The sequence below is a fragment of the Zeugodacus cucurbitae genome, chromosome 6, assembly GCF_028554725.1.
Source record: "Zeugodacus cucurbitae isolate PBARC_wt_2022May chromosome 6, idZeuCucr1.2, whole genome shotgun sequence".
NCBI classification, from domain to species: domain Eukaryota; kingdom Metazoa; phylum Arthropoda; class Insecta; order Diptera; family Tephritidae; genus Zeugodacus; species Zeugodacus cucurbitae.
The window spans coordinates 14716741-14735408 of NC_071671.1; the positions used below are offsets into that span (position 1 = coordinate 14716741).

The 18668-nt window shown below is 37.3% G+C and overlaps 1 protein-coding gene across 3 annotated transcripts in view; it reads left to right on the forward strand.

Moving 5' to 3' along the window:
* Window positions 1-18668, forward strand: part of LOC105219881 (putative polypeptide N-acetylgalactosaminyltransferase 9) — a 112177-nt gene that overhangs the window by 34039 nt on the left and 59470 nt on the right. For all 3 annotated transcript variants that reach the window (XM_054234821.1, XM_054234823.1, XM_054234822.1), the window contains exon 2: window positions 11425-11498. The gene's annotated coding sequence lies outside the window, so the exon portion shown is untranslated. The remainder of the gene's footprint in view (window positions 1-11424; window positions 11499-18668) is intronic.

An 18668-nucleotide genomic window follows, 5' to 3' on the forward strand; every position in this document is an offset into this window, starting at 1 on the left:
CGCGAGTGCGCTGACTGTTTGTTTGATGACAGGAGATATTTCGTCTTGTCCTCATTCACCACCAGACCCATACGCTTCGCTTCTTTATCTAGTCTGGAAAACGCAGAACAAACGGCGCGGTTGTTGCTTCCGATGATATCAATATCATCGGCATACGCCAGGAGCTGTACACTCTTGTAGAAGATTGTACCCTCTCTATTTAGTTCTGCAGCTCGTATTATTTTTTCCAGCAATAGATTGAAGAAGTCGCACGATAGTGAGTCACCCTGTCTGAAGCCTCGTTTGGTATCGAACGGCTCGGAGAGGTCCTTCCCGATCCTGACGGAGCTTTTGGTGTTGCTCAGCGTCAATTTACACAGCCGTATTAGTTTTGCGGGGATACCAAATTCAGACATCGCGGCGTAAAGGCAGCTCCTTTTCGTGCTGTCGAAAGCAGCTTTAAAATCGACAAAAAGGTGGTGTGTGTCGATCCTCTTTTCACGGGTCTTCTCCAAAATTTGGCGCATGGTGAATATCTGGTCAGTTGTCGATTTTCCAGGTCTAAAGCCACACTGATAAGGTCCAATCAGTTTGTTGACGGTGAGCTTTAGTCTTTCACACAGTACGCTCGATAGAACCTTGTATGCGATATTTAGGAGGCTGATCCCACGGTAATTGGCGCAGATTGTGGGATCTCCCTTTTTATGGATTGGGCAGAGCACACTAAGATTCCAATCGTCAGGCATGCTTTCTTCCGACCATATTCTACAAAGAAGCTGATGCATGCACCTTATCAGTTCTTCGCCGCCGTATTTGAATAGCTCGGCCGGTAATCCATCGGCCCCCGCCGCTTTGTTGTTCTTCAAGCGGGTAATTGCTATTCGAATTTCTTCATGGTCGGGTAATGGAACATCTATTCCATCGTCATCGATTGGGGAATCGGGTTCGCCATCTCGTCATCAAAAGGGGGGTTTCTCATCCGAGGCCTGTGTTTCTTATTCACTGGTTATTCGTTTTTATGTGGTGGGTCCCAAGCCCTACGCACAACCGCACAAGCGGGCTTCGCCTTCTCACTTTAGCTCGCCTCCAAACGGATGTCTGTTAGCTACCCAGGGGATACTTGGTCTAAAACCGGAAGTCGTGAGCTGCTTGAGTCATATGCAAAAGAATCGTTCCTGGCCACTCCCAAGTGAATGGCAATCAGAAACTTTCCTCACTTGCGTGAACTTCTACATATGACCCCACAAATTATTTATTTAATTTTATTAATATAACCACAATTTGACTGACATATTCGGCATATACATATGTATATATTAGGGCTCTTAAAATTATTCGATTAACCTGAAAACCGATTATTCGAATAACCAGTTTGTAACCGTTGGTACGAATAGTCGTTCTACTGCTGTTATACGAATAGTTATACTGTATCTATTCGAATAAATGAAAATTATTTAAAATCCAAACAGCCTTTGATTTTTTAAAGTTTCCGCATTCCAGCCACTTTATCTGAATCAGAAAGGACGTTCTCCATTGTTCGAAACATTATGACACCAGGTAGAAGCTGCTTGCAACCAACAAATGTTAACCTTTTAAATTTCTTATATCAAAATAGACGTTTTATGAAAAATACTGATATAATACATTCGCCCAGTTGAAATAGTTAAAAACTATTTTGTCATTACTTAATGGGTCCCTTGAAATCATTGTTTTTTTGAATTTTAAAGCAAGTTCTTTGTTAGTTTTAATGTTTCACTTTTTTCAGTAAAAATAAGAAAATTATTGAACTTGCACTATTCGAATAGTCGACAACGATCGGTTAACCGAATAGTCGAAAATGAGCGGTTAATCGAATAGTCGATGATTATTTGAATAATGCCCAATTCGGTTAATTCGGTTAGTCGAATACCAAGAGCTCTAGTATATATGACTTAAACTTAGTAGGGGGCGAGGCCACGCCCACTTTCCAAAAAAAATTAAATCCAAATATGCCCTTTTCTAGAACAATCGTTTGTACCAGGACTTACAAACAACCGTTATGTGAACAAAAATATAATACTCTCATAGCAACTTTTGTATAACGCATATCATACAGATTTTGTCTCGAGATGTTACCTATCTCAAATACGGTCAAAGTAGAATCGCTTGGCAACAAAAACAAACATAATTAATGGTTGGAGATAAACAATTTACCATAAACGATAGCTTCACAGGAAAAACGGTGGCTGAGACAGGCGCTGAATTTGATTACAAACACACTAGCAACTCCAAGCTTATTGCCATCGAATTGCCAAACGAAGTGCTAAACGGCAACGCTGGTAGCATCCACACAGTATTATAAAAATCTTAATTGATTTGACGGCTAAATGTTTTTGGGATTTAAAATATCAACATTATGTTGCTTTTGTTGTTGTTGTATTGCTTCTTTGTATCTGGGTGTTTCAGCTGCTGCGACATGCAAACGAATGTTCAAAAAAGGCAAAACCAGAACAAAGTAAATGGAAAACTGCTATTAGCAATGACTTCAGTTACTTTTACGCGCACAACATTTCCGCAACTCAAGCGAAGAGCGTTGTCACCTGCCCACCATTCCGCAGATCTCCTTACGATTCTGAACTGCATATATTTAAATGCATACATATTTATGTACATACTTAATTATATATACCAGTATATACAAGGTACGATTGATGCAGGATTGCCCGCATACAAAGGCGCAACGTGCGCCACACTTTAGTATTATTCTTTGTTAAACAAAAAAAAACGTATTGTTGTTGCTTTTGTTGTTTTCTCGACATTCGTTGCACCTCCAGCGTGATTAACAGTTAAGAATTCCGCAGCCAAAGTAATAAAATGCTAAGTGAAGTCGGCTTTAAGTGGGCAAACCGCTGCAACATTAAGGTCAACTAAGCGTAGCGCAGAGCGAGGCTTAAGGCAAACGCGAGTTGAAGAGCACTAAAACAATGCACGCTTTGTTGTTGTTGGTGATGTTTTTTGATTTCATTTTCTATAGAAACAGAAACCAGTTGTAAGTCTCGGTATGCGGCAGTGGCGGCCAAATGAAATGCAAATGCACCAACAATAAAAATAATAACAACAAAGTAAGATAAGCAATATGCATAGAATTAAATAAATGAAGGTGTATGGAATGGCTTTAGGCTGAACTTTGAGTTCGGCAGCTTGGAAGCTGTTTCGGGCTGGAGGGCAGCTTCTAGGCATGATTAGTGCGGTACATGTTATAGTTGTAGTTGTAGTCATAGCGAGCAGCGACTGCTGTAACAATTGTAACAGATATCGGAAAACAACAACAACTGCTGGTATATAAGATAAGCCGGCGTACATTTGCGAGGAAAATCAGTGACAGTTAACATTGTTATGTTGGTTGGGTCGGAAAAAGAGAAAAATGTATGTAAACAAATGCGCATGGATATTCCATTACGAATTCTAAAAATACCAAAAACGCACTATTTTACATATTTACATTTAAGTGAGCTATTTCTACCAACTTTGTTGCGATTTTATGTTTAACGATATCTATATAGACCGAATTTTTGTTTTAACACATTTCATAACCGAACCACATCGTCTCATAGCCTCAATTACTATGTTCTGAAAGTTTACTTTAAATAGGTAACTCTTTCTGGAAGACTCTCTTTAATAACCAGAAGTTCTGAATTAAATGACGATGTATACTTTCAGGGCATTATCAGCTTCAGTTTGGTGGACGGTACATAAAAATTATGTCTGAGACTAAGAGCGTTTGGTGCTCCGTATAACCGACTGTTATATGTTAAGTATGATTCCTTAATTGAGAACAATGTACATCACAAAATACTTGTGTTGGAACTTGTCTGGCGGAATTCCCGTTATCTCCATCTTAAAAATTAACTTAGCCCCTCTTTAACACAATAAAAAATTTGAATTATCAACTACATTTTTCCAAAATTTACCGTCCATTTCTTCAAACTATCGTGTGTCGATAAGTTCCAGCCATAAAAAGTTCCTTTCATTGATATTAATTTTCTATTTTGTTTTTCGAAATAATTTACATTTATAGCAGACTTATAAAACTTAGGCATTCCCCATTAAAATTATCAAAGTAACTCAAATGGTAAGTGTTGCTGATTGTCTATTCGATTCCATCGTCGCTGCTATGCTTTGAGGAAGCTATTCATTAAATTGCCGCTTTCAGACACTGTTCACTATCATTGTGACCACATCTCCGAATGACAGTGCTGACCAAGCATTAATGTTCCATTACGAGAACATGAGAGTGATAGTGTTGTAGGTATGTGTGTTTGCTTTTTTAACAAAAAGCCACGCGCTTACAACTGAAGTTGAATGGCTTTTGTTGCGTCACAGCTAGGTCGGAGACAGGGAGCTTGGACTATGTCTGTCCAACTTAAGATCGATATATGTATGTGTATCTGTGTTTAATGCTCAACGCTTGACATAAATGTAGTTACAGCAAAAGTGTCCATTAGTGTGTCGTTAACGACGTAATTGTGGCGTTTAGAATTGTTCCTTTTTGTTTGTCATCTAAACGCTGCAACAACAGCAACCAGCACACGGATGGATGAAATGTGCCTGAAGTATGAGCTACAAGTGTAAATAATGCGAAGCTGAGAGAATTTATTTTCTCATAAGTTTTTTGCAGTTGCAAATCGTTTTTCTCTGTAATTAAGCTAAATCGGTTTGTAATTATTCAGAATTGCTGTATTACACTTCTTCTGCACAGAGTGCGGGTATACAATTTTTGCGAAATTCATGAAGATTAAATAAATGGGGGTTAAATGAAAGAGCAAGCTTTTGTTTAACGGTAATTAAACTTTAGAGATTTTTGTGGGCGCCTCAATTACATAAATGCTTGATGTGCTAGATTAACACCACTTGTTCTCAATAAAGTACTTAAGCTGGGCACATAGTGGAGTAAGAAGTGATGATAAGGGTCTAGAACAAATAAGCTGAAAACTGTATTGAAATAGCTTTAACTAAATAATAATCAAGTAATTGCTTTAGAAACTCTTCACAGCAGCCTCTTTGCTATGTAAATCTGACCAATATGCGCTATGTGTCCAGCAAAATCCAAAATACCTTAATTTTTTGACCGTAGATAAAAAATTAAATTTTGATAAAAATCACTACTCCGAATTTTTTTACTCTTAAAATAATGTGAAGTAACAGCGATTGTCACATAATTTTGAGCTCATATAATTTATTTCTGCATAAAATGCGGATGGTTTAGTATTAGAAGGATAATCTCCCTTTTAAACCACACATAAATGGTTAATACTTCATTTAATTTCAATAGAGACCAATGAAATTTGATTTAAATATTTTATTAAATCCGAAATTAATCCCTATAGCTACAATATGAGCTAATAAGCTATGAATACCTGTTTAAGATTATAAGTTATTATAACTTATATGATATTATGCGAGGCTGCACTTAAAATATTGTATGTTAATAACTATGCAATAAGTATTTTCGGGGAAAATCTGCTTTGGTGCTCAAGTGAACTCATTGAGAAAAACTACACATTTATCAAAAATATGTCGAGACTCATATGAATATTCTGCATGAATTGACCAAATATTGAATTAAATTTGAACTCAATGCAAGCCTTGCCTGAAAACGAATTGCATTCGCCGCAGTCACTCAAAAAAGTATTCACACGTCGGCAAATTGGTACGCCACTGCAAATCCGTCAGTCAGCTTTAAACAATCTGCACTACACTGCACTGTATAAATTGGCAGCATCTAAATATATTTTTTGCCTACACAATAACACCAACAACAATGGATGGCAACAGTCGGCGCCGGTGTAAGCCGGTTGCGTGCAAAGTGTGAAAACTGTCAGCAAACTTAAAAGTTCAATCAACTTTGTGCACGCGAATCGGCATAATGCATGACAAAAACAACAACAACAAAAAAATAAATGAATTGATGACATACTCGCATACACTCAAACACACATTTATTTTTCCAGCTTGATAATTTATGGCTTACATACCTGCAATTCAGGCCGCCGCTCACCGTGTCGCGCCACAATTTAGATGCGAATGTGCTCAACGGTACCAACAAGAAATTAATGATTAAACCACGTATTAATGATGTATGTACGTAGAGAGTCAGCATCGCATACATATATGTGACAAGTTATGCTTATATGTACATGTGTCAGTATGTGTAACTAAAAATATGTTTAATACAAACATACATATATATCTCACTTGAAATGTGGGTCAACAAAGGCATATGTATACTTGTATATAGACAGCAGCCCCACCTTACCACGAGACACGACGCGCTGCGTCACGTCATGCAATACTAACGAGCCAACAAAACGCAAAACAACAACAGATATCATGATAATCATTTGTGCGATTTAACAACAACTGTTATGCTAAAGCGAAAAAAGAAGATAAACACAATTTTAATAATTTGGCATATTTTTATTAGTTCTCAAATTTTCGTGCGAAGAAGTGTATCTAATATAGTCTAAATTGTAAATTGATGAGTCGCTGGATGGGAGCGCGCTTGAAGCACATTGAATGGATCGCATACATTTAATCTTTCAGCTCTAAATGTTTCAGTCTGCCATTTTCCCATCATCTAAAACTTTTTATTTTGATCGACATTCCTTATGTACAAAATCGAGGACCATTTTAATGTTTTCAGCATGAGAGATATGAATGAAATTTTCTATATACCAAAAAATACCAATTGCCGCCGATTTTTTCGGCATTTTTTGCGGCTTTTGCCTAGTACTGCAGCGTTTTGATTTTTGGACGCGGGTTTTTGGTTTTTTTTGGTGGGGCACACTCGTGGCGGTGTGGTCGGTCGGTGGGTGGGGCCGGGGGCGTTTTGGGGCAAAACTTGGACGAGTTGGTAGCCGGTTCTCGGGGAAGACCCGGTTTTTTGGGGTCGGTCAGTGGTTCGTTTAGCTCGTGCCGATCCACCCGATCACTTCTCGACCGATTTATACCGCTCACTGTATATATCTGGAAAATACGGGCATATATCTGGTTTTGGCCTGAGCAAAAAACTCTAACGTTTTTACTGAGACCAAAATCATCATACACATACATACATACACATATATGGTGATCGCATTGCATTGCATCGCATATATATATAGTATATATAATCGGAGATTTATGCGTGTCTCATGTACTGCGTAGTAGAAACACATGTGTGTGTGTGTGTGTGTACATACATACATACTCTCATGTACTGCGTAGTGTACTGCCACATGTGCCACACATTAGCTGTTATCGTAGTAGTAGTAGAACACACACAGCTGCAACATTGTACGTGTATCCATCTATATGTGAAAAACAAAGAAATTTATAACAAATTTTACCATATGTTGACAAATTTATAACAAATTCATAATCATATGGGTGTTGTAGTGTGTACACTTGAACACATAAATGATATGATAGGGGTAGAAAAGTGTGTACACTTATACATGCTATCGGGTGCGTCCGGGTGGTGGCTCAAACGCTTTGGGCCACCTAGTAGGTTCCATTGGCTACCATTAGAGCCATTGGTAGCGAACCTAGCTTCACCAGGAGCGCGACAATCATATGAGTACCGATAAAAACCGATTTTTTCACGACGCGCCAATGTATCAAAATGCACCAAAATGCACCAAAAAATACCAAAAAAAGTGGTGAAAGTGGATGGAATTCTATTTATACATGTTGGTGCTATCGAGCACTAACTTTTTCATCCATCCACCATCACTCCACGATCACCAGGAGCGCGACAATCACCAAAAAATCGATTTTTTCACGACGCGCCAATGTATCAAAATGTACCAAAATGCACCAAAATGCACCAAAAAATACCAAAAAATACCAAAATAGTGATGAAAGTGGGTAGGGTTCCATTGGCTACCATTAGAGCCATTGGTAAAAAAAAAAACAAAAAAAATAGAGAAAATTATGAAAAAATAGAGAAAATTTGGTAAATGGTTTAAAAAAAAATTGGTGTTTTTTATCAAAAATTGATGAAAGTAGGTATTAAAACCGGTTTTTTTGTTGAAAAAAATTACAGAAAAATTGGTGTAACTCTGCACAAATAAATATTTCTATTTATTTGCTTGTATGGATTTTCGCTCGAAACATTTTCTTAACGATAGCTACTTCTAATTTTAATACATCTTAAAAGCTAAAGTATGGAAAATTATTAAATTGGGTTACCCTTTAGGGAGTGACTAATCGAACAGAGAACTGGTATAAAATATGTAAACTGGACTAATCACAAAAAACGTCTGTGATTCGCCAAATCTTGTAAAATTTTGAACAAAACAGAGTTGTGGGATACATTAGTTAGACAAGTACAAGGAAATGGAGCGAGAGCGGCAAAGTATTAGAAGACAAATTTTGCTTTCCTATCTTAACGGATTTTTTATTTACATATATTTTTTAAGATTGTATGTGTATGTGATTGGCGTTGCAACCGTTTAGCCGGTTATAGCCGAATCGACGATAGTGCTCCACTTCTCTCTCTCCCTCGCAGTTCGGCGCCAGTTGGAGATCCCAAGTGTAACCAGGTCGCTCTCCACCTGGTCCCTCCAACGGAGTGGAGGCCTTCCCCTTTCCTCGGCTTCCTCCGGCGGGTACTGCATCGAACACCTTCAGGGCTGGAGTGTTTTCGTCCATTCGGACAACATGCCCTAGCCAGCGTAGCCGCTGTCTTTTTATTCGCTGCACTATGTCAATGTCGTCGTATAACTCGTACAGCTCATCGTTCCATCCTCTGCGGTATTCGCCGTTGCCAATGTTCTGAGGACCATAAATCTTGCGCAAAATTTTCCTCTCGAAAACTCCTAGTGTCGTCTCATCTGATGTTGATATCGTCCAAGCTTCTGCACCGTAGAGCAGGACGGGAATGATAGGCGACTTGTAGAGCTTGATTTTGGTTCGTCGAGAGAGGACTTTACTGTTCAATTGCCTACTCAGTCCAAAGTAGCACCTGTTGGCAAGATTTATTCTGCGCTGGATTTCGAGGCTGACATTGTTCGAGTTGTTGATGCTGGTTCTCAGGTATACGAAATTATCTACGACCTCGAAGTTATGACTGTCAACAGTGACGTGGGAGCCAAGACGCGAATGCGCCGACTGTTTGCTTGATGACAGGAGATATTTCGTCTTGTCCTCATTCACCTCCAGACCCATTCGCTTCGCCTCCTTATCCATGCGGGAAAAAGCAGAACAAACGGCGCGGTTGTTGCTTCCGCTGATATCAATATCATCGGCGTACGCCAGGAGCTGTACACTCTTGTAGAAGATTGTACCTTCTCGGTTTAGCTCTGCAGCTCTTAAAATTTTTTCCAGCATCAGGTTAAATAAGTCGCACGATACTGAGTCACCTTGTCTGAAACCTCGTTTGGTATCGAACGGCTCGGAGAGGTCCTTCCCGATCCTGACGGAGCTTTTGGTGTTGGTCAACGTCAGCTTACACAGCCGTATTAGTTTTGCGGGGATACCAAATTCAGACATCGCGGCATAAAGGCAGCCTTTTCGTGCTGTCGAAAGCAGCTTTAAAGTCGACAAAGAGATGGTGTGTGTCGATTCTATTTTCACGGGTCTTCTCCAAAATTTGGCGCATGGTGAATATCTGGTCCATTGTAGATTTTCCAGGTATAAAGCCACACTGATAAGGTCCAATCAGTTCGTTGACGGTGGGCTTTAGTCTTTCACACAATACGCTCGACAAAACCTTATATGCGATATTGAGGAGACTTATACCACGGTAGTTGGCGCAGATTGTGGGGTCTCCCTTCTTATGGATTGGGCAGAGCACACTAAGATTCCAATCGTCAGGCATGCTTTCTTCCGACCATATTCTGCAAAGAAGCTGATGCATGCTCCTTATCAGTTCTTCGCCGCCGTATTTGAATAGTTCTGCCGAATTTCTTCATGCTCGGGTAATGGAACATCTGTTCCATCGTCATCGATTGGGGGATCGGGTTCGCCATCTCCTGGTGTTGTATTCTCACTACCATTCAGCAGGTCGGAGAAGTGTTCCCTCCATAATCCCAGTATGCCCTGGACATCGGTTACCAGATTACCACCTTGGTCTCTACATGAGGAAACCTTCGTTAAGTCGATTCATTTTTTCATAAAATTTTCGAGCATTCCCTCTGTCTGCCAGCTTCTCAAGCTCTTCGTACTCACGCATTTCGGCCGCTTTCTTTTTTGTCTGCAGATGCGTTTCGCTTCCCTCTTCAGCTTCAGCTCTCGGTATCTATCCCATCCCGCACGTGTTGTGGTCGTTTGCAACGTTGCGAGGTAGGCAGTCTGTTTTCTCTCCGCTGCGAGACGGCACTCCTCATCGTACCAGCTTGTTTTTTGTCGTTGCCGAAAACCAATTGTTTCGGCTGCAGCGGTATGCAGTGAGTTTGAGATGCCGTTCCACAGTTCCCTTATATCGAGATGCTGATGAGTGCTCTCAGAGAGCAGGAGTGCAAGTCGAGTAGAGTATTTCGTGGCTGTCTGTTGCGATTGCAGCTTTTCGACGTCGAACCTTCCTTGCGTTTGTTGACGGGCATTCTTTGCTGCACAGAGGCGGGTGCGTATCTTCGCTGCGACCAGATAATGGTCCGAGTCTATATTTAGTCCTCGGAGCGTACGCACGTCTAAAACACAGGAGACATGTCTTCCGTCTATCACAACGTGATCGATTTGGTTCCGCGTGTTTCGATCAGGAGACAGCCAAGTAGCTTGATGTATTTTCTTAGGCTGGAATCTGGTACTACAGACGACCATATTTCGGGCCCCAGCGAAATCGATCAGCCTCAGACCGTTTGGCGATGTTTCGTCATGGAGGCTGAATTTTCCGACTGTTGTGCCAAAGACACCTTCTTTACCCACCCTGGCGTTAAAATCGCCAAGCACGACTTTTACATCGTGGCGGGGGCAGCGCTCATAGGTGCGTTCTAGGCGCTCATAGAAAGCATCTTTGGTCACATCGTCCTTCTCTTCCGTTGGGGCGTGGGCACAAATCAGCAATATGTTGAAGAACCTCGCTTTGATGCGGATTGTGGCAAGACGTTCATCCACCGGGGTGAATGCCAGGACTCTGCGACGTAGCCTCTCTCCCACCACAAATCTAACACCGAATTTGCGCTCCTTTATATGGCCGCTGTAGTAGATGTCACAAGGACCCACCTTCTTCCGTCCTTGTCCCGTCCATCGCACTTCTTGGATGGCGGTGACGTCAGCCTTGAGTCGTATGAGGACATCAACCAGCTGGGCAGAGGCACCTTCCCAATTAAGCTTCTGGACATTCCAGGTGCATGCCCTTATATCATTATCCTTAAAACGTTTGCAGGGGTCGTCATCAAAAGGGGGTGTCTCATCCGAGGCTTTCGTAGATTTTTTTTAAGATTAAATATTTTAATTAATCGTTAACTATTTATTCCCTTTCAGATATATATCAACTTCCAACTAGGAGCAACTAGATCTTCGAATTAGATTTGACACAAAATAAACATTGTTTTAAGGTAAGTTAAAAACATGTTTAGTACAGTAGAGAAATTTTTTTATTATTTCATTTAGTTGAGAAATATTTTGGGAGAAACTAGCAAATAATATACTCATACAATCGGAAACAATCTGCGAATAGAAATCTGTATTGCTTATAACTTCCAATATTTTAAAGCTTCCTAGTTAATTATACATATTTTAATGAAGTCTCGGTACCGCATTATGTTGCTCTATCACCCTCGATTGAACTTATAAAGGAAACGAATTTTGTGAAAAACTGTTTTGATTGCGACACAAAATTTTCTGTCTGACTATTATGCGGAATAAAATTAATTCCATTCAGTTTAGATTACCTTTTTTTGCTTTCTACTTTTTATTCATATACTACCATAACAAATATAAATTTATAACCATTGTCACTCACATAGTTATAAACGAAAATTTCGTTATTTATGTTTATAAATATGGTGTATGGTTATGCGTTTGACCCCATAACTGCCATACCTGTAAATAAAAGCAATCATATAAATCGGTATTGCAAATAAAGCAACGGTATACTCAGAAATTCATCAGTCAATCAATATTTACACATGAATATTTGTAAATATGTGTGAAAATATGAAAAACTATATTTGCAAAATGCTTAGAGTGTATCTATCAGCGTCTGTTGCTATCAAAATACACATACACATATAGATATTTAAATGCATATGTATTTATAAACGTTTGAATGATGAGTATCTGATTACTTTCAAAATTTAAAGCGAACACTAGCGAAGCGTTGCATTGCGATGATTCCATGCATATGTGTCTGTAAAAATATCTGTCTATATGCTCTGAAAAGCGTGAATTTGCCGGTGTCTCGATAAACACTCTAGTATCACTAATAGATGACGCGAATCCGCAAATGGCTGCAGGTCAACGACATGCAATTAGTCGCTCAAAGTTTTAGAGAAACTTTGAAATTTTTATTTTTTTTTTTTAAATCTAAAGAACCATTAACTAACGAATTCAATGGAAACAAAACCACAATCTCTCTTCCTGCAGCTGTTTTATCAGGTGTAAAGGTTCCGCTTGCCCTCATTAGCGTTAAATGAACTAACGGTGTTGCTTAATTGATTGCCATTGCTTAGAACATTCAACATAGTGGGTTTGTTATCATTGAAAATAACGCATATACGGTGTGTCTGTATGTAAAGGGAAACAACCGAAATAGTTTCATTAACATTTTCATTGAACTTTTTTAATTCGAGTTACCGTTTGGTGGTTGGTCAAGCGTGACTTATAGTAGCTGATATTATATCTATGTACTAGATGTATGGTGACTAACCGAAGTGTGAATCTAACTGTTTTACAACAACAGTTAACCATAGTTAAGAATATAGAATTTAATTAATTAATAACGAGTAGGCCAGTATGAAAATTCGTTCACAAAAATAAATAAAAGTTTGATCAATCAATTAAATGGAAATTAAAGAAGTATATCTTATATATAGTTATACATTAACTTGTTCACTTCTTAATGGGTGGTTTGAATAATCGTTTCCAAATGGTAAATCGTACGATTGACTTGATGTTACCCTATTAAAAGTAGCCTAATGTGGGTATATCACATCATTCGATTACCAAAGCGTTGAATGGCTAGTTGCATCACCCTGTTTGAATCAAATTTGGGAATCAAAATGTAGCGAATGGTTTACCTGTAGAGTTCACCAGTTCCCAACGACTACAACTACGTTTTTACTGCAGACACATTTATTTATTTCCCTTGAATGCAAAATATTAAAACATACTGTAATTTTTGCTTGAATAAAGTCATTGCATAATGAAATTATTTTTATGTTGAAAATACTGCAACTAATAATTTATCATGGATACATTTTCGTATATTTATTAATGAAAACTGATATTTTTGGTCACAATGAAATTTTTTTAGGATTCATTTAACGTTGATGTAATCAGTATTCGTAAATTAATATATATGTAAATATGTCCGCCTTTTTAATTCAGCCAAATTTAATTGCTTATTTCGCAAAATCCGTGAAAAATAAATGGCATTAAGTTAAATAACATATTCCGTAAAAATATATTGAAGTCTTCCTTTCAGCGATATGTGTAGTGAATGTAATAAATCGGAACTGTCACCTACTCCATTACAGGGCTATATAGTACGATGGACACCCAATGGACAGTAGTATTTAGTACTCGCTCATATAAACTCTATTTGATTATACCAAAGTGTGTTATACTATATATTGTTTTTTGATATCCAACTCTCAAATACGTGGCGAAGCCCAATTTGTTTCTTGCACCAGCGTAGCAAATCATAATGAATCTACAATAGACATGTTACTGTTATTGTTTTTGATTAACACCTCAAAAGATGACAGTTAATTACATACCACGATTTCAACAATAGCCATCAATTTGTAGGCAAACAGCTGTGCGGCCAGAGTGAACTTTTTGCTTTTTGTTTATAACGGTGTTTTTATACTCTCGCAACATGTTGCACAGAGTATTATAGTTTTGTTAACATAATGGTTGTTTGTGTCACCAAGAAATAAAAGAGTTAGATATGGGGTTACATATATATAAATCAGGATGACGAGTGGAGTTGAAATCCGGATGTCTGTCCGTCTGTCCGTCCGTCCGTCCGTGCAAGCTATAAATTGAGTAAAAATTGAGATATCTTAATGAAACTTGGAACACATGTTCCTTGGGACCGTGAGAGAAAAATCGGTCCACTGCCACGCGCACAAAAATATAAAGTTATAACAGTAAAATTTGGAATAAAGTATCGCACTAGGAAGGAGCATATTTGGATGTAATTTGTTTGGGAAAGTGGGCGTTGCCCCGCACCCAAATCGGTTATTTGTAAATATCTCGCAAACCAATGACGCTATATAAACCAAACTTTCTGCAGTCGATTCTCTTACGTACCCCACCAAACACCATGAAAATAGTTGAAATCGGATAATAACCACGCCCACCTCCCATACAAAGTTTAGGTTGAAAATTACTAAAAGTGGGTTAACTCACTACCGAAAATCGTCAGAAACACTAAATTTCACATAAGAAATGGCAGATGGATGTTGCACTCAGTTTTTTTTTTTTATTAAAAGAAGGGCGTGGCGTCGCCCACTTATGGGTCAAAAACCATATCTCAGGAACTACTCGACCGATTTCAATGAAACTTTGTAATAGTTTCCTTACATCCCAATGATATGTTGTGAAAATTGGAAATCGCTTCACAACCACGCCTACTTCCTATATACCAGAACTTTGAAGACGATCTGAATCGTTTACTTTACAATATATAAACTAAGCACTAGTAAAGATATCGGTGCAGAACTTTGCACAAATACAAATACGTTTATAGTGTGGCAGCCCCATTCTAAAAATCGCCAAAATCGGACCACAGCTTTTCAAGGCCCATAAATCGAACATGAGGACCTCGGTGCTTCTAACCTAATATTAGGGTTTCCAACTTTCAATGGACTTTATACAATATATATGACGAATATGTGGGTCAAATTATGAATTATATAATATTAATTAAGTTAAATAAATAAATTGCGAGAGTATAAAATTTTCGGTTACACCTGAACTTAGCCCTTACTTACTTGTTTATTATATTTTATATTATATTATTATATTTTTTTTTGTTTCATAGCGGACATGTAGCAAGCTGCTGCTTAAATGTTTTATAATAATTTGTGTTTTTGCTGTTGTGATGTCCCTTTTTCGTTTAGTTAACCATGTTTAACCTCGTTTTTAATTTCGCTTATGCAACAGTGCACCTTTTGCCAGCACTTTGGACAATTTTATACAATTAATTGTTTTAATAGCATGTAATTTTGACTCTTATTTACATTTTTAAATATGAAGTAGTCATATTAATAATTTTTTAATTTATTTTTTCTCTTAATTATCTCAATTATTTATTCTGTTTCTGTTAATTTCACACCACGTTTCTATTTGGACAGTTAATTTTTTATATGCACCTGCCATAGCTGATGACATCAGACTATATTAAATAATACCGTTATTCGTTCATCACTTTCACTAATTGGTTTTTTGTTGCTCGGTTTTGCACCCTTTTCGTACAAGTTTATTTTTCACTTTTTGTAACAAAATAAATTATAAATATCACCAATTATTTTCCGGTATATAACACATTATTTAATCTTTTCCAATAATAATTGTGGCATGTATTCCGTGTTCGCTACTTCATTGAACAATTTAATTGGAATTACCGCACTTTTCTGTTAATTCAAGTGTGTGATTTTTTTATAAACGTTTTTTCAATAACTTATATTTCTCTTTCCACATTTATTTTTATTTTTTAACTATTGGGTAATTTTTCGTTTTTATGAAATCGTTTGTTATGATTTTTTATATGAAGAAGAGATTGATATTATTTCACTATAAAAATTGTGAATTTAACATTGTGAGAATATAGAATAAACCATCATATAAATCGGTATACAAGTGATGGAAAGGTGTATACCGAGATGACCCATTGTACTTATCCAATTTTTCACAGCATTTCGAACCAAAAATTGAAGAATTATGTTGGTATATTGGGAATTCATCCGATTTTGACCGTTTCTCTTCTTAATTAATGTTAAATATTATTATATATTATTAATATAACTCCGATAGCTTCAACAGAAATTCAACTCAAAATTCGAAAATCATTTTGTTAGGTACATGGGGAAGCATTAAACCCGTTTTACACATAGTTAAAACACACATCAGCATCATCATTGACCGACTTTTTCGGTATGAAATTAGCCATAGGCATTGAGGTCTTTATATTCGAATCAGTTCTTGAAAAACTATAGTCCAACAGCGACCAGTTATCACACTTTGAAAGCACCTAGCTTAGATACTAGGTTCAATGGGAATATCTTCATTTAAGCTTAATATATTTTTAGCCACTTTTCAAAAATCTGAGACTCAAAAAACCCCTACCTACAATGGTTGTCAGTGTACAAGTGTTGTAAGCAAAAATAATTATTTTAAAAATAATAAGTTTACCGGTTAAGTTAAAAATTAGTTCTACTATTAATCCTAAAATCCTGAAAATTTTTGAAATTTTGAAATCCTCATGAAAAATCTATACTGAAAGCACTCAATTAGTCCAAAAGTACTGTGTCGCTTTTTACAGTTTTCTCTTCTTCCATATATACCTAAATTTTAATCACACACAACGACAGACAGGCATTCCGAGGCGAAATGACGTACGTTCCACGACTGTCGATTGCTGGAATTACGCAAATATTTTTGCTCCCTTCATACTTACAGTGACTATAAATAGTATTGGGGATAATAACAGCAACGTAAAGATTTTTAATGGTGCGCCCATCAAAATGTGGCAATAATGTCAAATGTGGCACGTGACTCACACCCAATTGGGCACAATCACAATCGGCAACATTGTTATGTATGTGTTAGGAGTAGGTACTCAGAAATTTCGGTTTTGTAATGGTGTTGTTGCATATTTTTGAACATGTAAAAATAGCAGCAACATGAAGTAAACGTAACTAATTGGATACATAATTTTACCGCAGGTTGGTAGTACTCTCCCAAGTATATAGCTAAATTAAAAAAAAAAAATATATTTTAGTAAGCAAAGTTTATTTGCAATATATGTAACACTAACTTTGAGTATATGAATATAATTTATCGAAAAAATTGTATACCGAAAATAATTTGTTACTCCGAAAATTTTCGGAATACTTTTTAATGCGAATATGAAAATACACCCAACTTATATTATATTTATATAAAAATTATAAGTTATTTAACTAAAACTGCGACTCCGATAATGTTTCGTTATAGTAAAGCACATCAGTCTTAAGCTTTAAATTAATTTCGGAAGACTAGCATCAAAAATAGATGTACTCCGATAATCAGGAGTTGACTCCGAAAATTAAGGATTCACTTTGTTCTAACTTCTGCAATATCTACAAAACTGCTTAAAATTCACAATGCATTATTGCGCACACCATCGGAAATACTAAATTGATGACAGGATTACGAATTTAAATTGGTTTCTTCCTTCGACTTGGCGCCATGAAAACCATGGCTAAAAATAACCAACTTTTATAGCAAACAATATAAACTCATAATTCATAAATAAATGAAGTTATTGCAAGCATTATGTATATAGTCAAAATTGGATTTATGTCTGAACATACCTATGTATATAGGTACATATAAATTTATTCAGATGTCCGCCTACCCAGATTCAATGAGCCACAGTGCATCTAAACTGCGGGAGTTATAGACGCCTGCAGCAACAATAAAAAAGTGTTTTAGTTGGAGTTATTCAACATGACCTGCAGTTGAAGTTGTTTGCTTGCGGCATGATTTCGCTTTCTTCTTATGCACAACTTTTCGTTTTCGTTGACGGCAGCATCTTCATAGACGCCGAGACATCTTCAACAATTATGCGCTTCCCAACACAATGAAAGAGCGTATTTTTGCTTATTAGCCGAAGGTGGAAGGTAGCTGCGCTGAGGGAATCTGCACGACAAAGACGACTGCCGCATTGAATAATTGCATGCAACTTTTCGGTTGTGGCTTAGCGCATCTTTCATGGCTACCGGCGCTTTTGGTGCGACGTTTTGAATGAGATTGGAGTTTGTATCCAAAGAAAAAATCAGCGAGAAACATTTTACAGCTTTGAATTAGTGTCGGCCTTGCTTTTTTATATATAAAAGAAAAACAATTTGCAAGTCGTTCAGCGCCAGGTCTTTGCTGCCATCTGCATCATCATTATATCACTTTTCGTGATATTTCTTGGCATGCCACATGCATCATATGGCTGTTGCACCATCCACCAATCATCTGTTATTTTATTTTGTGGCAAGCAGAGAATTTCGATTTGAAAAATGCACTTAACTTCAGAAAAAATCATTAATCATTCATAATAATGAGCGGTGCTCGTGGACTAGAGGCCGCCTTTCATTGAGCTGTGGTGAAAAAATAATTTAAGTGATTCTTGCATAAATTGTCGGATGATGTGAAAATTATGATGAAACATTTTATTTATCTTTCGTTTTTGAAGTTTTTTTGGGTGTTTAAAAACAACGATAATGATGAGAAAAAAATATATACATATATACTTCTATATCAATTTTTTTATTTTATCTTGCGAGATTAAATAGAATACATAC